Source organism: Mastigoproctus giganteus, chromosome 8 (genome assembly GCF_048544385.1).
Source record: "Mastigoproctus giganteus isolate SK-2022 chromosome 8, ASM4854438v1, whole genome shotgun sequence".
In the NCBI taxonomy this organism is placed as follows: Eukaryota; Metazoa; Arthropoda; class Arachnida; order Uropygi; family Thelyphonidae; genus Mastigoproctus; species Mastigoproctus giganteus.
The window spans coordinates 143,985,839-144,007,030 of NC_143582.1; the positions used below are offsets into that span (position 1 = coordinate 143,985,839).

Consider the following 21,192-nt stretch of genomic DNA (forward strand, 5'->3'; position numbering starts at 1 on the left):
TTTTCCCCTGGCGCACAATAATACGTTTTGAAAACTAAAATCCACTATTGTTTCACTTTTTCTGCACAGTCCAGTACCTCGCAAGAATTTAATATCTTTTTTTATAATAAATATAGTCATTGCTTAATAATTTTTCACGGAAGTTTCAAAATCAACTTTCTTTACGATGATTTTATTCTGGGGGAATTAACGAGGTGGGGAGGTTTATTTCATTCTTCAGTCCTTCAGCAAAGACTATATACATTCCTACAACTGCGTATTGTATTTCGGTATCCTTGGATGACTGCTTTTTGGCATAAATAATAAAGTTTCTGTTTATACTCTGTCTACATGGTCAGAGGAATTCACAAGGGAGAGAAAATACAAGAATCAACACCGCATTCAGCAGTCACGCAAGCTTGAACCGCGGTCACTCAAAAGCACGTGTTCTTATGCACTCTTTCACTTGACCACTCGGGTACGTGTTCTCCTTCTGGTGGAAAATAACACGCAGTTGGCAGTTTTCATTTGTTAAAAAACACACTCTTGTACTGAGAAAGACTCATTGTGGTTATTGTGTTAGCTGCTCATGACTACACATTAGTCAAACTGTGATAAGGTTTAGGTTCGTTTCCCACTGGGAAGGAAAGAAAACGAACTCAAATTTTTATGGCCATATACACACACTCACACTGGCCTATTGCTGGATTATTATATCCTATGGTCGGTTTGACTGATTTTTATAAAGAAGCTTTTGTTTCTAGATCAATAGGAATTGGAAATTAGAATTTTATTCGAATTGAACATAAATGCTGTGAAAGGCAATATATAACGACGTAGCCCAAATTATTTTGTTATCATTAATTATTATTTTGTTAGCTACCCTCGCCTGAAACCGACTAACTCAGTGATTATGCCATCTATGCTACCCAAGAGGGTGGTGCCTTTATAGCGTTGGCTTAAAAACAAGAACATTATACTTGCTCGTTCTACGCTACGCTCTGCATTCAGTGGGATATTGGAATAAATGTCGACGCTGAAAGGCAGAATATCTCCCTTTATGGTGTGCTAGACAGTTCGAGAATATTGAGGTTAATTTCTGCCCATCATCTTCTGAAGGTTATATAAGAGTGTCGTAGAGACCTTGCTCAAAAGTCAGAGGTCGATACGATTCAGATATCCCACCTTTCTTACCAGACAAAAGTTTTCTGTATCGATTTGTTGCTTGTGATTAATTTCTGGATCTCCATCCGCCAGCTAATTAACCAACCCTTATGGTTCTTATTATATTTCTTATTCGAATTATTCTTTCGATTTTTAATACCAGCGATGGAGTATTTCATTATGGCGACCCCATTTAATTCACTTCAGTCTTTAACAAATTTAATTTTAATACTAGTCTTTCCCCTCCATATAATCGGCCTTTTAGAATGTTTTAGATAAAAGAATATCTCAAGAGAACACCCAGTATTATATTATGCAAAACAGTTGAACGACTTAGCTTTAAAAACTCCATTAATATTGAAGAAAATTATACTCAGGCGTTTCACCTGGTTTCTGTTTCAACAAAATAGATGTGAATTAATTTTGATTACTGAAGCAGAATCAGACATTAAAAATACTGTTATGCGAAATTAACATCTAGTTATGGTAATTTTGGATTTGGAAAAGACTTTTTATAAAAGATGCCATTTTGGTATCCTACGGGATCTACATACTTTGGACTAGTAGTAGTAATGGCAAATAATGCAAGAAAGCAAGCTTATATAGCGTCAACCAAAAAAAAAAAAAAACCTTCGTAACCTCTAAGAACTTTAGTTCTTTCCTCAATTTATTCAAATGTACCCACTTCTACAACTACAGATGGAATTTGTTCCAACAATCAGCCATCCACTGGCTAAAAGCAAACTTCCGCACATCTATCCTGAAACCATCCTTCTTCAACTTGACCCCTCGACGTGGGCACCTGTACGTGGTGAGGGGACCTCCCAGTGACGCTGCTGGACTTCCAGACTAGCATCACTGGGATCCAACGCCCACAGCCTAGGTTCCGGGCTTACATCAATGGAATCCGGCATGTTTGCCGTGCGCTGCGACCCGTGGAAATTCGGAAAGGGGGATCCTGGTGGTTGAGGGGACCAGCTTCAATACACCACTTTGGCCCCTGCTTCGACAAGACGGGTGGTCCTGGAAGGCCCGGCTAGGATCAATCGGCTAGTAGGTTCGCCTGCGAGGGTCAACCGTGTCAATGCCACGCCCCTACCCTCATGGTCCGAGGGACAGGATTCAGGCTGGCGGCGGTGCGGGTATAGTGTCTGGGTAGCCCTGGCGTCCCACTCCCGAGCGCATTTATTGCATGCCGGGTAGTGGGCGTCCCTTTGGGCTCCGTGGTGGGTGGGGAGCCCGGGCACCGAACCATATAAAAAACTCTATGAATCCTGATAAACTAACTTCTTCAGGGGCCCCAACCCGGTCCCTATCTGAAACAATTGATAAAGAAGCAGATAGCGTTATTGCTAATAAGAGGCAGCGAACCGAACTACCATCAGGGCCAGTCCCAAGGTTCTTAATTATGCATTCTACCAATGAGACACCAATTGGTAAAATGTCGCCCTTTTTTATACAAAAAGGGTTAGACGGATTAGCAGGTTCACCCAAATCAGTTAAAAGGCTTCGTTCTGGAGACCTTTTAATTGAAACTAAAAATGACAGGCAATCTGAACATCTACTCCGAACAACATCAATCGGAGGAATCCCTGTAACAGTGACACCACACAGAACACTCAATTCATCGAGAGGTGTCATTTCGGAGTGGGACCTTCTTGACGTAACCGAGGAGGAAATCTGCTCCGAATTAAAACCCCAGGGAGTTATTGCCGTCAAGAGAATTACTGCGCGAAGGGATGGAAAAATAGTTAAAACCAGGAGCGTTATCCTGACTTTCAACTCTCCTAAACCTCCTGACGAAATAAAAGCTGGATACATCAACTGTTCAGTGCGTCCATACGTTCCGAACCCTTTACGGTGCTTTAAGTGCCAGAAGTATGGACATTCTCAAATGGCCTGCCGCGGAGTCCTTGCATGTGCTCGATGCGGTGCAAAGGACCACGAAACATCAGCATGTTCAGCCGCAAAACCCACCTGTATTAACTGTGAAGGCGAACACCCGGCCTATTCACGAGCATGCCAGAGGTGGAAAGAAGAAAAAGAAATTCAACGGCTGAAGGCAGAGCTAAATATATCATACCAGGAGGCAAGGAAATCGGTCAAACCCCTGAATATCAACAAACCTACCTACGCCCAGAAGGTAGCAGGGAGATGTTCCGTCGGAACTCAGACGGACATGACCGTTCCTCCAAAGGAGTCTTTCACTCCCATCGCGCGGTATCTATTAAGTTCTCAGAAACCTGCACAGAAGGACCAATCAGCTGCCACTCCTATATCGGTACCTCTTAATGCTCCACAAGTTTCAAAGGTAGTTATGAAAGATAAGAATAAGAAAGGGGAAGTCCCCCCCTATAACCCAAGAAAAGATGGATGTCGAGCAGAAAGAGGTACCCGACGAGTCGGTCTTGGAACTCTTTGCGGAGGAGGAAATGGACACGGGACAACGTCCTTTCTTCCCCAAAAAAGATAAATCCAAGACTGATAAAAGTAAGCCCTCAGCACCTCGGAAGCCGCCTGATGGACCCACCAAGCCAAAATAATGGCTAAATTCCTACAATGGAATTGTCGTGGATTCTGGCGAAATATTGATGACATCAAGGCCCTCCTGCAAAAGCACGAGCCAGTTTGCTTTTGCTTGCAGGAAACATATCTAAAGGCAAATGATGATCCCACCATGCACAACATCACAGTTTTTCGAAAGGATAGAATTGCGGATGGCTCTGTACATGGGGGAGTGGCTATCCTTGTGGGTAACCAGACCCCAGTGCAGCCCTTGCTAATTACAACCAGCATAGAGGCTGTCGCAATTCGCCTTTCAGTGGGATTTTTATTAACTGTGTGCTCTATCTATTTGCCACCTGGGACTGACATCTCCCAGGCAGACCTTGATGATCTTCTAACGCAGTTGCCTCCCCCTTTCTTACTTCTCGGGGATATGAATGGCCATAACACCCTGTGGGGTAGTGCTAACATCAACGGAAGGGGACGAGTCATAGAGCGAATGCTCAATGACAATGACCTTTCCCTTCTAAATAGTGGAACAAACACCTTCTTCCACATGCCTACCCGTACTTTTTCTGCCATTGATCTCTCTATCTGCTCCCCTTCTCTACTCCCTTCACTCACTTGGGAAGTGGAGGAGAATCCGTACGGAAGCGATCACTTCCCCGTGATAACCTTGTTACACAGTGGGAGACCATGCCTTCCCTTCAGGTTACCACGGTGGAAGATTGATCAGGCTGACTGGACTGCCTTCCAACATCAGGCAAATTTTGATCTTAGCACAGTCAGTCAAGAGCCGATCAATGATGCAGTCAAGTACATCACAGAAAATATTGTCCAAGCAGCTGCGAATGCTGTTCCAAAAACATCTGCCCGGTTTCCACCATTTCCTAAACCTTGGTGGAATTCACAATGCACAGCGGCAAAAAAGGCTCAAAACAAAGCGTGGGGGATATTCCGCCGGTATCCCACCACGACCAACCTTATAATCTTTAAACGTGCACGAGCCAAAGCACGAAATATCCGCCGTCAGAGTCAAAAGGAATCGTGGATCCGTTTTACATCATCTATTAACCAGTCTACCAACTCTAAGGTAGTCTGGGATAAAATCCGGAAAATGAAGGGGAAATATACATCCCACCCTTCTTCAATCCTAGATTATAATGGATGCGCTATTGCAGATCCAACTGCAATAGCCAATGCTCTTGGGGAGACATTCTCTAACATCTCCGCAACATCCTCGTACTCCCCAGAGTTCCTGGTCCTGAAACATAAATTGGAAAAACAGGCACTTAATTTTAAGACCAAAGGCCTCTATCCCTACAACGGGGCGTTCACTATAGAGGAACTGAAAAGAGCCCTCACTCTTTCCAAAGCAAGTGCTGTTGGACCAGATGGCATCCATTATGAAATGATTAAACATCTTTCACCAAAATCTATGGATTGTCTGCTCCTTATATATAACAGAATCTTTACTGAAGGGCAGTTTCCGGACTCCTGGCGAAAGGCAATCGTTCTTGCCTTCCCTAAGCCAGGAAAGGATCCAAAGGTCACCACCAACTATCGTCCTATTGCTCTGACTAGCTGTCTGTGCAAAATCCTGGAGAGAATGGTCAATTCTCGTTTAATATGGTATTTAGAATCAAATGACCTTCTCTCTAGCATCCAGTGCGGCTTCCGAAGGAACCGGTCCACTTTGGACCATCTTATTAGAATGGAAGCATCCATCCGGGATGCTTTCCTAAAACGGGAACACTTGGTGTCGGTGTTCTTTGACATGGAGAAAGCGTATGACACAACTTGGAGATTTGGCATCTTAAAAGATCTGCATCGCCTTGGTCTTAGGGGGCAACTCCCCATTTTTATTCAAAACTTTTTAGCCAATCGATCGTTCCAAGTTCGTGTGGGATCCTCACTCTCTCGCTCCTTTAGCCTAGAAGAGGGAGTACCACAAGGATCAGTATTAAGTGTCACGCTTTTTGCCATAAAAATAAATTCCATCACAGAACAACTTCCTCCAACTGTAAACAGTGCCCTCTATGTTGATGACTTTAGCATTTTTTGCCAGTCGTGCAACATGAGGGTTATTGAAAGACAACTGCAGAAAGCCATTGATAATCTGAATTCCTGGGCACTTGCTAATGGCTTCAGGTTCTCGCCGCAGAAGACCGTTTGCGTACACTTTTGTCGCAAGCGTAATCTTCATCCTGAACCTGAATTAAGGCTCGGACAAAATGCTATTCCAGTAGCAGCGAACACAAAATTCCTGGGACTCATATTCGATAAAAAATTGACCTTTTTGGATCACATTCGCCAACTCCGCACAAAGTGCACAAAAGCCCTTAATATACTCCGCTCGCTGTCCTCCTTATCCTGGGGTGCAGACCGATGCACCCTTTTACGGCTTTACCGTGCACTTGTGCGATCCAAATTAGATTATGGGTCCCAAGTATATTCTTCAGCTAGAGATAGTGTCCTCCGATGGCTGGACCCTGTCCACCATCAGGCTATCCGTATTGCTACTGGAGCTTTTCGAATATCTCCTGTCCAGAGTCTATACGTCGAAGCAAACGAACCACCGTTATCGTTTCGACGTAAACAGTTGTCTTTAAAGTACGCTTTAAAACTGAAATCCCTGCCAGACCATCCTACGTGGCCCTTCGTTTTTGAGCCACGATGGGAAAACTTGTACAACACCCGTAAGACTGCCAATCGTCCTTTTGGTATTCGTGTCCAAGAGCTACTGAACGAACTCAATATCAAGGTAGACAAGGTTGCCCAAACATCAAAGCAACCGCTTCCACCCTGGCATGCTCGTGTCCCGGCATGCGACTTGTCGCTTAGAAACTGGGGAAAGTCGGACACTCCATCATCGGTCTACCTGCAGCTTCATTCAGCACACCGAATTGAATATTCCGACTTCGCGCCAGTCTACACAGACGGTTCGAAGTCAGAATCATATGTGGGATCTGCTGCTGTCTTTACAGACAGCACTATATCAGAGCAGATTCCCTCTGATTGCAGCATATTTACTGCAGAGCTGCACGCAATTGAGTTAGCCTTGGATCAAATTAGTAAATGCCAATACCAACGGTTCATTTTATATTCCGACTCTCTTAGCATGTTACAGGCTTTAATATCTGTGAGATATAATGATCATCCAGTTCTGTCTAGTATTCAGCAGAAGATTCACGTTCTCCATGAACGCGAATATGACATCCGCTTCTGTTGGATTCCCAGCCACATTGGGATTAGGGGAAATGATTTGGCTGACGCCGCAGCCAAATCAGCAATTGCCAATAATAACCGCTGCCTGTTAGTCCCCTATACAGACTACAGGCAAATAATACATCAAAAGGTTCATTCCCATTGGCAGGAATCGTGGAATAGACAGACTGGAAATAAATTATATCGTATAAAGCCTGTAATTGAACCGTGGCAGTCTAGTCTGCGCAGGAATCGTAAGGAGGAAGTTGTTCTTGCCCGGACCCGCATAGGACACAGTCATTTAACTCACTCGTTTTTGCTGAGGGCTGGTGACCCTCCTATGTGTGTGTGTCCTGTGGCACAGTTTTAACGATTAGACACCTTTTAATTGACTGTCCAGATTTTAGCAATATTCGTCTTACCGCTTTTAATCATCTGACTGAGCCGTATACACTCAGTCAGATTTTATCTGACAATGACAACGTGTCGGCTGTTTTTAGCTATTTTAAATTAATAAAATTTTTTAATTGTATTTAATTTATGTTATTGTTACGTTTTTATTGATTTATTTTTTATATCATTGTTAATATATATATGGACATGGTGGCCTTACTAATTAGGTCACCGAGAATTTAAAAAAAAAAAAAAAATTTTTAAATATTACCTAGTCTTGGCGCACCATAGCCGTAGTTGCTAGTGCGCCAAAAAATCCAAACAAACATCTTCAACTTGAATTTATACTCCCTCATGTGTGTAGCCTTAGCAAGTGAAAGAATACCATTAACATTCAGCTTACTCAATCCATTCAAGGCTTTAAATACCTCAATCAAATTTCCTCGCAGGCTCCTAGTCTCGAGACGATGCAATTTGCAAAACTGATGCATTTCTAGGTAAGAGTATCCTTTTGTTCCCTTCACCAGTCTGATTGCCCTTCTCTGCTCCCATTCCAGGAGATCTACTTTCTAAAGTGAGGCATCCAGACCTGAAAACACTACTCAAGATGCGGCCTAACCATGGCCTTATACAAAGGGAAAATTACCACCTTATCCCTACTAGCAAAGTTTCTGTATATCATAGACAAAACCCTATGAGCTGTCCTGGCAGCATGTCTATACTGTTCAGAGAATTTCATTTCTGAATGCACAATTATCCCAAGGTCTTTTTCATTCTCCACTACTCTGAGTGCAGTGCCACACAATTGATACATTACTCTGGGATTACTGCTACCCCATATGCAGTACCTTGCATTTCTCAACCCATTGATCCAATTTCCTTAGATCTTGTTGCAGTAGCTCAGCCTGATTACTGTCTTTAACTACCTTGCCAATCTTTGTATCATCTGCTAACTTAGACATTAAAATGTTCTTGTTTATAGTCCGGCACGACCGCCATTGTCAGTGGAGTGTACATTAAATCAATCAATACAAATTGTTAATCGTATTTAGCTGTCAGGGGCTTGAACCCCGAGCGCGTACTACTGCACTCACGCCCTTGACCACTCGGCCACATCAGGCCTAAAGCCTGATATAGCTTCATCAGTATCTTTTGATAAATATTGAAAACAACAATGGACCAAGTACTGAACCCTGGGGAACTCCACTGATAACATTAGTCCACGAAGAACAGTACCCATTGATAACTACTCTCTTTCTTCCACTTAACCATCTCTTTATCCATAGCGGGACTACGAGGCAGGCTTCCCTTATAAAGAAACCTCCCACAGCGCAGAACGCAGAATCTTTTAGGTTTGTTATCTAAATATTTTCTCTAAAATGCATTTGCCACAATGGTGTTACTCATCTGAGTAATATAAGGAGGAAGGCGTTCGTGAGGGATCTATATTGGGAACCATACTGTTTTCAGTGTGGCTCCCAATCAAGATAGCCGTAGATCACTTTGAGTAGTATGTCCGACGAGCAAACGATCTTTTCTGATTCCTTGAGTGCAGTAATAGCGTTAAAAAATATTCCAAGCCAACCCATCCTGTCTTGAAACAAAATAGACCACAGCTAATTGCGCTAAATAATATTAACCAATTACATTCTACTGGATACTGGACCATGTAGATATCCGAGGAAATGGATATACAGATCAAATCGCTAAATATCCACCCATTATTTACACTTTACTACCAAATATAGACTATGAATCAGTAGATATAATCAATATAATATAATAGAATGTTGGTTGCAAATTTGGCAGGCTCAGGCTAGAAATAATCTAAACCAACCAACCAATCAGAATTTAATTTGTTTCCATTTTCTGTCACTTTCCGATTTTACTCACCAGGTAGCGCCATTTAGTCCAATTCATTTCTAAATCCTTTGCAGTCAAGAAAACTGCATTGCACGCCATCGAATTGGACCACATCAGCGTGTGTGTTCAAATAAATTATGCTTTGAATGAGTTGATGTGATCCAGTTCATCATCTCGTGTTGCTAATAGAGTTGGCCCAGTTCTTGAGTTGAATGCCCACGTACTTATGTTAAGGCATTTGTGTTTATATTTTTCCAAAGTTAAGAATATTCATATCTGTTGGCATTTGTTTTAAAATTCATCCCTAACTTTTGATGAATTGACAATACAATCTACCAAACCTTATCTTAGTGTTTGATAGCCATTACGAAGAGCTTAATGCCACACACGCACATATCGAACACAATTTCCAACGCTATAAAGTTATTCAATGTGAAAAGCAAGGAAAACACTCAAATAGACGATCTTTAGCTTTGTGGCTTGGGATTAATTTATCTATGGTGATTTTGGTAAAATTTGTAGAGTGCTGTTCCCAAAATTCTACGTGTTCTGTATTTCCTGGTTCATTTTTAAACATATTCCTTCAGGCTTCTTTTGTTAAGGTTATCTTAGAGGGCTTTTTATGTTTTTTTGATAAAAGGGATAGAAAATGAAGAGGTTAAACACCTTAGGGAGAAAAAGAAGGAGAACGTTCATATCAAAATAACGGAGCTAAAAAGTAATTGAGCATTCAACACTGGGTGGCAGTTGCAGAACCTGTCGGCAATTGACCATCTCAGGGGAGTACATTTAAAAACTCCATCAGACAGGAGGAACAGCCTAAAGGATGGTGTTCTCAATTCGATCGGATAGCTGAGTAAGCAGTGCCTGCTAAATGAAGTGCTGAGCCTCTGGCTACGTGGCCTCAGAGGGCGTTTACTATGAGTGACGAATAGCTCAGCTCCCGGGCACCGTCATGTTAGCCGGTTGGCCAGCTGCACTGCCTTGACAGCCCGGGAAAGAGGGGTGGGGGTTTGCGAGAACAGAGAAGGAAGAGGTTGTGAGATGCGTGGGAGTGTGTATATCATCCCTGCTCCATAGCCTCTCTCTCTTTAGCCCAACACACGTCAGAAGTAGCGGATCACCGATAGACATAATACACGAATCCCCCTTTCAGCTCAGATTTCTTGTTAAGTTTATCGTATATGGTCCTCTCTTTTTTTTTATATACTCGTGCACAGAATTCTTCCGAAGCGTAGAGCATCGGAGAGTGAAAGCAGGACGTGGATTTTCTGAACCCTTGTTAATTTAATGATAACGCAATGTGGCTCGTGTTTCCCTGATGAAAGTTAAAACGAGAAAAAAAGTCACATCGCTGCTTTGAAAATTCTAATAGTTTCTGACATGTGATTTGTGAAGAAAATATCATCCAAACAATCCTGCAGGCAGCTACAGTAATGTTTAAAAATATCCATTACTGCTCGGGCAATCATTAATCTTAAAGACATTTGCGTCTCTCTTTGGAAAGAGCGTGCTTGTGGAGTAACCTCATACGCGGAGTAACACAAAGGATGAATCTTGTTTTCTTCTGGTGTTTGTTGCAGCGCACAAGCGTACGAGGCAGTCACGTGGTCAAAAGATATATCCCTTTGAGGGTGAGGAAAATTGGTCCAGTGCTTAAAGTTTGAGGATTCCTTGGGATGGCTCGCAACCCCAAATAACCCTCATTTCAGTTTGATCAACTTCGTAGTTAAATAATAATATTATTAAAATAAAAATAAAGCCAACTGGGACCGGGCTTGTACTTAATATTAGCCTTGAACACACAGACCCATATTTTCACAACAGATAAGAAGTATTATGAAACTAACTTTGTCTGCTTGTCCATAATAAATACCTTATTTCGAGTACCAAGACGTTGGACTTCTATTCACAGGCGTGCTGTTGCCGGGAGGGAGATGAGTATTCAGCAGGCAGCAGATGCTCTACGTGTTTAAAGCCTGGGATGTCATTGGCAAATTGCCACGGGGCAAAATGCAGATTTCAGATTCCCTCCAAACCTTTTAATTTTTAGAGATGAGGAAAAGTACGTCTTAAGATTGAGGAAAAGAAAATCGTCTTAAGGAACTGTTTTTCTGTCGATGTGAAAAATATCTCTTAATAGCATTCAAGGTTATTGTTTGCATCTTTGATTAAGATATTACAGAATGATGATGAAAACATTGTGGTTTGTTTGTTTTTAATTGCAAACAGGTTGCACTCTTTTTAGAATTCAGCTAAAATTAAGGAGTGTTTTCTTTTTTCGTGAAGTAAATATTTTGTGGCTTGGCTCAAGAAAACTTAAGTAAAGTTTCTTAAAGCAGTTCCTCAAGAATTACATGTGAGTCAAATTTCGAAATATGCTTTAGCAAAGCACAACTCATCGTGAACTACTTGTGACCAGCAAATATTAGATAAATTGTATCCATAATTGCTCTGGGTGTGTCGTGTTGGTGAAGATAAATCTACATACATACTACCGGTTCCTACCCAAATATTAGCCATTGCACGCTGACAGAAAAGTCTATTAAAATGGAAATTCTCCTATTTATTCCGAACCAATCGAAAGTTTTGTTGAAAGCTTTAAGTTCAGATAAATTAGTTTCCGTGTAGTAAATAAAAAAGAAGTGGTACAATTTGCGTAAGACGAGACAAAAAGAGCAAGCTTACAACAGAGGTATTTATCATGTGTAAATATTTTCAATAGTTTCCGAGTTTTGTATATAAAATAGCGATTTACAGAAAGCGCTGCCTTGACTGGAAAGCAGAACCATTTGCAGAGAAGAGCGTGAATTGGAGTGTGCATGTGAATATTGAATTATGCTAATAAGTAGGGTTTATTTTCATTAAAAACACTATTTAAAAGGCAGCTATTAAGCAATCTATAACTTATTATTAATAATATATTAGTTATTATTATTAACAGTGTAGTGATTGTTTATAATCTGTAAAAATCATTATTATTAAATCATGTAAATTGCTATTTGTTAATAACACTTCACATGATTTAAGATAAGAAAAATAATTATCATAATCACCCAGATTTGGGTTTTTTGATTGTCATCTGGGTTGATAGGTTTTTTTCACAAAATTATCTCATTATCTGGGTTTTTTTCGGTAATTTTTAATTTAAAGTCAAAATTTACTTTTTTTATTTCTTGTAAATACAATAAAATTTAATACATTTAATAACAGTTTACGATTTTCTTAATTGTATATTCTAACAATACTGATCATAATTTGTAATATCTCAAGTGCTTGTACAAAATACTACAAATGTAAAAGGATTTCAAAGTTTTTGCAGGGTTCTACACTATGGTTTTCGTTCGTGTTACTAACATGTATGCGCAGCCTATTGAGCAGGCGGTCTTGACTGCACAGTCTTTCATAATCGTTCGTGGTATTATTGCATTATTTGGTGTGATTTTTAAATTTATGCGTGTACTACATACAGTGATATAATAAATTTAAATTGTAGTGACTATTTCTATTTTATGTTAATGGATTAGCGCTTTATTTTATAGAACATTTTTAAATAAGATAACTGCTAACTAGCCATACCCACAAATTGCCCACAATGTCTGAAACTTGTTCCCCACAGAGAAATATGAGTAAACGGTGGTATACTCAAAATTTTAGAAATGAATAGTTAAAGATCCGGAATTAAAGGATTGGTTGAAAGAAGACAGTAATGAAAAAGGTGTGTCTTACTGTATTTGTTGTGAAATGAAATTAAAGAATGCCAATAAATCGATGTTACTAGCGCATAAAAATACAGTTAAACATAAAAAAAGTGCAAATATTGCTAAGACAAGTTCAACATTAGACACGTTCTTCATAAAAAGTAAACCTACGGAGAATGAAGAATTAGCAAAGGCAGAGTTAACAATTGCTGCACTCATTTCTGAGCATAATATTCCATTTGCGCTATGTGATCACCTTATAGAAGCATGTAAGAAAGCATTTCATGATAGCAATATTGCAAAACAAGTTCAGATGAAGGCGACGAAAGTCTCTTATCTTATACAAGATGGCATAGCCTATCATGAAAAAATATACATTTCTAACTATGCAGAAACAATAAGTTTTCAATGATAATAGATGAAAGTACAGATTTATCTTTATCGCAAGTTCTAGCTGTTGTTGTTAGATATTTTGATATTCAAAAACTTGATGTTGTAGATGTGTTACTTGACACTGTTTGTGTCGAAAATGGTACTTCAGAAGGGCTTTATCAAGTTGTAAAAGATCTTTTCATCGAAAAAAACATTCAAATAAGTAATCTCGTTAGCTTTGGAAGTGATAATTGTGCCACTATGATGGGTTCCAGTCATTGCTAAAAAAGGATGTACCATCAGTATTTATAATGGGATGTGTTTGCCATTCTTTTGCATTATGTGCTAGTCATTCAGTCAAGGTACTACCCATCATATCTAGAAATATTAATAAAAGATATCTCTTGTTATTTTTCCCGTAGTAATAAAAGATTAAACGAGTTCAAAATGATTCAAGATGTTGTAGATACTGCTAAGCATAAAATCCCCAAATTAGCACAAACACGTTGGTTATCCCGTGGCAATGTAATAAAAATTATTATTGAGCAGTGAGATGCGTTAGTTCTTTATTTTCAGTCTCAATCAAAAATTGACAAAATCGATGGACAAAATCTTCCCAAATATATTTGGGAAGCCATTGTATGGCCTTATTAAATTCAACACCACTTGGTGACAGTGAAAGCAGGTTTAAAAATGATTGTTTAAAATTTCTTGTTGAACTTTGTATGGAAATCAGAAAAAAGATTTCCTCTAAATGACGATGGAATTACGCCAGTCTCAATGTTCTTGGCCCAGCAGTGATACATGATCGTGCAAAATCGCCATCCTCAATTTTCCATTTAGCAATGCAGTTCCCTCACCTTGTTTCTAAAGACAAAATATATCTTCTAGATGATGAATGGAGATCATTTCGTTTAAATCAAGATTTAGATCTCTCTTACAAAACCATCCCTGAGTTTTGGTATCTGTTATGTAATGTAAAATATGGCTTTAATAATTTTAAATATGAGATTTTATCTAACTTTATGACCAGTCTAACTATTTTATCTCACTCTTCGGCAAGCGTAGAAAGAATCTTCTCCCAAGTAAACCATATAAAAGCAAAAGCCACAAACTCCCTTAAACCAGAAACTGTGAAAGTTCGACTAGTGGCAAAACAGGCGATAAATAGATCTAATCAAAATTGCTATACATGCAAACCTAAATCAGAATTGGTAAAAGAAGTCATACAAGGAACTTGTCATAAAAGATAAGAAGAACGTTTGAAAAAAATGAAAGAACTTCAAAAAATAAATGTGGAGGGAACTGAATGGGATGAAAATTCTGATTACAATTAAATAAAAGATATTTTTGCATGGTAAGTTTTATCTTATTTGTGTTGCTATACTATATGATGAAAACTAGGGGTTTTTTTGGGTTATTTAAGTTGCAATCTAAGTTTTTTTTTTTTTTTTTTAAATTAGTGAGTGGGAGCCATGCTCGTAAGTGTAAAGGGGGAGGGGGAAGAAGGGGTGCCAGTACTGCACGAGAATTATACTTCTCCTTTATCAATGTTTTTTTGTTTTTTATTGTGAAATGATCCTGCTTGAGACCCCTTTTCCATCGTCCCCTCTGGGCGTCCTATTGGAATTTCTGTGTTCGGTGTGCGCGCTGCACTATTCTTAACCTCATTATTATGTCTAGAAACAATAGCTGACCAGAAAGCAAAAGGAATGAAAGAGTATTTCGTTGAATTTCTGACCTCCGCCATATCTTCACCCACGAACACCTACCTAACAGGAATAAAAAACGTCCTAAATTCTTTCCTTTCATAACACAGATGTTTATCCTTCCTCCCACCTTAACTTTTTCTCTCGGTCTGGCAGTAGTCAAGGATCCAATTGTTTTGTGGTGTTTGTAAAAGGCTCGCGCTCTATGCATGTCCATCTCTATCTAAACTCAAAAATCTCGTTCTTAATTTTTTGTTCCACCCCCTTCGGCAAGTGAATAGAGCTAGATCTCCTCGCTCTCAAACAAGATTGGGGAATGGGGGGAGGGTGTTGTCCACGTGTAGAGATGCTACGCAGGGTGTCACCTGCACAACGAAAATTACAGAGTTCTTTGTCTCGGTTGCCCAGCAAGCCTCCGCCCTAACAGTGACCCGGGTCATAGGAACGCCAGCTCCGAACATGGCAAACAGCGGTGGCGACGACGTCTATATGGGACACTTAAGAAGACGGTCACAAGAGTGTACTTGCCCGTAGCTGTTTATTTAGGTTAGCCTTGGTGACCCTCAGGTGGAAATGGCCTCAAGGCTGCATTGTTTTAAGAACTTAAGTTTTGTAAGTGGTGGGAAGGAAGGAAAGAAAGAAAAAAAAAACATAAAGAAGGGTGAAGGTAATGTCCACGCTGTTGGTGGTTGATAATTTCTCTCTGCGAGCTTTGGTTTGCGTTCCAATTAAAAAATAAACGATTTCTTAACTGGTGGTAAATTTTATCATAATAAAATAAAAATAAACTTTCCACTGGAAAATAACATTTTCCAGTGGAAAGTATATAATATATAAAATATATACACGTTTCAGTTATACTGTACTTAAATTTTACTAAGGAAGAAATTGTAAGAAAGAGAGTACAGAAAACGTCGTGACCTTGACATATTTGGGAAACTGCGGTCATGAATTCGAGAAAAAAAAAAAAAAAAAAAAAAGAAAGAAAGAAAAGACCTTTTCATTCGTTCATTCCATTTCCAAGAAAATGCGACCTCCAGTGTTTCTCCACCCTCCCCCCATTTATTTCAGGTTTCTCTGTCTTTGCGGAATATTTGGGCAGTGTTTATCCGCTCACAGGCCAACCACATACAGAAGTGGTTTTGAATGAATATTCCCCTCTGCGGTCCCCAAGAATAAATAAATACTGGTAATCGAACTTCAATAATTGCAATATATATAAATAAATAAATAATATTTTTAATAAAGATATTCTAATAAAAGGTATATTCTGAGGCCCAGTGCCAGTCGCCCACATGTCTCTTTTCCCCTTTCAGCGTCCCTGTCTACACAAAGGGGGGGAGGGTGTAAGATAATATCTCCTTATTCATTTCTTTTATTAATGAACAAAATGATCTGGTCAGAGCTTTGTTAAAATTTATTGAATATTAATAAGAGAATTAATAAAATAAGACCGAAATGAGATGAAGCAAGAAAAGTTATCTACCATGATTTCTGCGCAGTATTTCTTTTGTTATTCTAAATTTCTGCGCAGTATCGCTTTTGAAATTCTAAATTCCAGAGATGTTTAACACCGATTTTTCTTCACCAATTCACCCTCGTTTCTCTTATTTTTGGCTGAACTTATTGCGTGTGCGTTGTGAAGTATTCCTCTAACTTCATATAACACCGGAAACCAGATTCATAAATAGGTTCATGGGGTGACATTTGTTTACTGTCCAGACACATATCTCTCCCTTGTAAAGGATATCCATTTTGAAAATAATCGACAAGTGACCGGAAACTACTTGGTTGTTTACTTTTTTATGATGTAATTTCCGATTTGCTTTTATAGTAAAAATATGCCTTTGAATATATGGTATGTAGAAGAATTCAGAGTGGTTTTTCGACTTCAGTATCCCCAAATCGCTTTAATTAATTTATTATTATTTTCTTACTTTTATTTATTTATTTTATTATTATTATTTTTTTTTTTTCGAGTTCGTAAAGTTTAATTTTCTGTATACAAAGAAATTTTCACTAGAAAAGATTCCAGATAACGGAGAGAAAGATTTAAGCTATATCCAATTCTCGTTTTTTATTTCTTTTACAAAATGGACTCTGGTGGTATCTTGAAGCAGCTGCAAAGAGTCCTTACATGTGCCTCCCTGGACAAAATGCTTCTCCGCCAGAAATCCCCTATTGGATATCCCGAATACTAATTGGATCTTTATACAAGGCTCTCAAAGCCTCCCATAAAATTTTGACCTCTGGCGTTGTTCACAGACGAAGAGATTTCGCAGCTTCGGTAAGTTTCGCATTTCAGATCAATTTGAAATCCACATTACACGATGTCCAACTGTTCATTGAAATTCTAAAGTCATGCCGACACGTCAGGAGTGGAACTCGACAACAGATGCAGGCACTACACGCATCTCTCTCTCTCTCTTTTTCTAGACCAGCCGTTGTCTCGTGCTTCTAGAACATACTCGTCTCTCATTGAAGCAGCCTTGGCTGAGAGCCAAGATATTTAGTGACGGTTACCATTTGACACCACGAGCGCTACGGTTTGAAAATGGCTTCCGGAATCAGCTGCTGATGATCAGTAGCTTACTCTACAACTAATGTTTGTCGGTTGTAGCTTTTCATCTGCAGATGTTTGGACTGTTTCAGGTACTTCCTTCCCTGATAGTAGTAGACAGAAACGAATCCAGTGTAAAATGATAAGAATATTCAGTCGGGCTCCTGTTTATATTGCTTCGTGCGAATTTATATTCACTACTCTTTGATTCAGGAAATATATCTATGGCATAAAAGACTTCGGAAAAAAAACTTTATCATAAAACTGTCATTAAAACGTTAAAAATTGTAAAATACACAGAGATATCAGCCAGTGATTCTGATTAATACATTAATTCTTTCTTTAAGAACATAAAACAATATTTTTTTTTGCGACTGCGCGGCAGGAAAGTTAACTTAAAAATACGAAATGGTGTCTGAATAAATTTGCATTTAGTTAACTAATAAATTAAGAAGGTAAACTTATTATTTATTATTTCCAATTAACTTAAAAACTACAAATTCTTTCTTTATAAAAAATTACAAAACCACTGCACCAGTGACACCCTTAATAAGATAAATTTTATATAAATAAAAATTATAACTGTATACAAATGCAGTAAGTTTTTTTCTCCCAAGGCAATTTTTATTCATAAAGGAGAAATAGTTTTATGAATAATTAGCTACTGCTACTCATGCTTAGTCAAAAGTAACACAAGCTTTATTTACGCTGCATGCCTTCCACCATATTTCTTATAGGAAATGACGTCACCCTGTTAACAATTACAAAACTCTATTTATCTGAAAATCATGTTTATATTCCAGAAATTCCAAAAAAAACTACAATAAACAATACAGACAATGTATTTAGATATGTCAGTGTGATGAGTGAAAGGTGTGTAACTTCCAGTAAAGTAAACGACACAGGAGTGGATTTAAGATCAGAGCCAAAGAACTGAAAACAGCTGTGATCATCGGATATAGCACACTGTACCGTAATATTCTTTTAGTTTCTATCTTATACGTTCCTCTGACCATATGCGGCTGTTCCACTGCAAAAACAGAAAATATATTTATTTATTTTGTACATAAGTACACTGGCTTCAAAAAGTTAAGTAACGAAAACAAAACGGAAAATATCTAAAAATTACCTCGTTATATATTAATAATATTCAAGAGAAATGTCATTTGATATTTAATTAAAAACATAAGTAAATTGCGAAATTAATTTCCATTAAAATTATTTTTAAAAAAAGCTAAAATAAATTGTAATGTTTTATCATTTTATTTTTAGGAATATTTGAATTAATGAACAAACTGAGAATCGGAGTTATCTTTGGGTTTCTAGTTGCCAAGTAGTTTTGAGAACGTAATCTTTGCTGGTGGCGATTCTTCCTTGTTTTCTTTATCATTTTTTGTTGTTTCCGAATTGCCTTCCTTATTCACATTTTCTTTTAATTGTAAAGTACCTGTCAATTTGAATTACGGATGTTAGTATCATAACTACTGTTTATTTCTTGAGTTATTGACAGATTTCATTTAAAAAGTAAAATACACCTGGAACATCCTAGTGTATACCTTAAGATTATGATAAAACATATAGGCAATTCCTGTGTGCCGTAACCCAGTCTCATGTTACGTTTTATTGTCTATTTAAATGTGGTTTGGGTAAACAGAACCTACAAGAAGCCAAATATCAAATTCGAAGATGAGCTCATCTTGATATTTCAAAGCTGTAAAATTAGTACCTCCAAAGACATGGAATTCTGCGATGTATTGATGATGACGCTTGCATTACTATCAAACTTTGCCTCTTTATCTGTTAGTTTTCGTGATGTTGCAGCAACTTTCCTATTCACTCTGCATGAAGGTTTGAGAGAGAAGAATTTGCAGACTGAATCTTAATTTATCTGCGAACAGTGCGTGACTGTTCTCCGTGATTATTATTATCAAATATTTGTGATTATTATTTATTTATATATGTATATTGATTAATATTTGTGACTATTTTGCAGACTATTTTCTGCAAAAAGGTTTTAAAGAAACCAAAACCGGGTCGCCTAGTACAAAATTCACCATTTTGACTCGTAACATGTCAATCTGAAGCAGTCCCTCTCTGGTGGTAAATTCCTTTCAAAATTAATATAGTGTCTTGCATCTATGACGAAAAGTTTTCGTCATAGATGGTTGATATATTCTCCTGATATCCTCTTGTCTTTCTCCATGCCTGTATTAACTATTCCCCTAAATTTCGTATGGAGGTCCAATCATACCTCAGATATGCTCAATAGCGACAAATCAGCGAACCGAGCAGACTAGAGAAGCATATGGACATTGCAGAGAAACTGCCTGAAAACATCAGAGGTATGAGGGCGAACACTGCCCTATTGGAATAAAAGGTTACGTTAACTGTTGATAATTCCTAAAGGAACAAATCTAAGTATGGTTTAATGTAATATCGACCTGTAAGATTACCTAAAAAAAAAAAAAAAAAAAAAAAAAACAGCAGCAAGCTTTTTCTCGGATCTCTTAGATCGTAGCCGTATCGTGATTCCTGATGTTCAATTTGTATACTTTTGTTTAAAGCTCTTCCATCAAGGCTTTACCACAGGCTCCCACAGCTTGCTTCATAAACATAAATGTGACTCATCAGCGAAGACAATCTGATTATAAAGCTATTCTTCATTCCAACTATGACTATTTCTGCACCATTAAGGTCGCTGTACAATATAAAATGTGATGGTGGTGGTGTAGGGGGGAGTACACGCAGTGAACAAAGTGAATTCAATCGTGCCTCTGCCAATCGTCTCTAACGATGCTTCTTTGTGTCCCAAAGATGAATTAACATCAAAACTCATCTTTCTCATTGAGAAAACTCTGTTTGTAACATCCTACTAGCCAATTAAACGTTCCTCGCCCTCTGATGTTTGCATCATCAGTTAAACTGAGGATGCCAACATCGATCAGATCAACTGTCCTAAGATTTCGCCGATCGTGAATACCAGTTTTTCTCGAGTGGACCACCCAGCCTCTTAGAGCTGACTGCGCGACCTTCATTTATGAATGAGAGAGCTCTATTCGTATGCACTCGGTCTGAACATCTTAAGTCTTTCCGACAAACTGACTCACTAATATTCGATCTCTCGCCAACTACTAACAATAACAGTACATATCACGCTGACCACCCCAATGCCCCCTGTATCTTATTTCTTTTAGCTTCCAACTCCTTGTAGCTCATTTGCATATATCATAACGCATATATCAATCTCTTGTTTTTTTTTCTGTATTCTGGAATCCGTATAAAGTCACCCTGGTCATAACTACTACAGAACACTGTAGTGTCTTTACATCATGGAAGATTTTATAAAACTATCCAGTGGAAAACTGATATTACATTCTGTAGCAGTAGCTACAAGGACAGCTTAACACTTGATAACACAATGTTTCCTTTAGAAACAGAAAATTAATAAAAATGTAGTCATTTACTGATATAATTCAAACATCAGTTTTATGATCGTTTTCTATAAGTTGTCAGCTTAAGAGGAAACACATTATTGATAAATTTTTAAAGAAAATTGTAAGAGAGAGAAGAGAAGAACTCGCTTTCTGAACTGTAAATATTCATGTATCACGTATGTACCAACTGCTTTGGTTTATTTACCACGTTTCAGGTTTATGTAGGACTTCATAATACGTTTTCACATTGCAAAACTGCTCATAAGAATTAGTTACAGTTTCATTTATTGCCCTATTTGAGAAAT

At 38.4% G+C, this 21,192-nt stretch overlaps 1 protein-coding gene across 1 annotated transcript in view; it reads left to right on the forward strand.

Annotated features, from left to right (window-relative positions):
- The window catches only part of LOC150081882 (BCL11 transcription factor A-like), a 180,014-nt gene that overhangs the window by 114,338 nt on the left and 44,484 nt on the right, over window positions 1-21,192 (forward strand). The gene's annotated exons all lie outside the window — the stretch shown is intronic.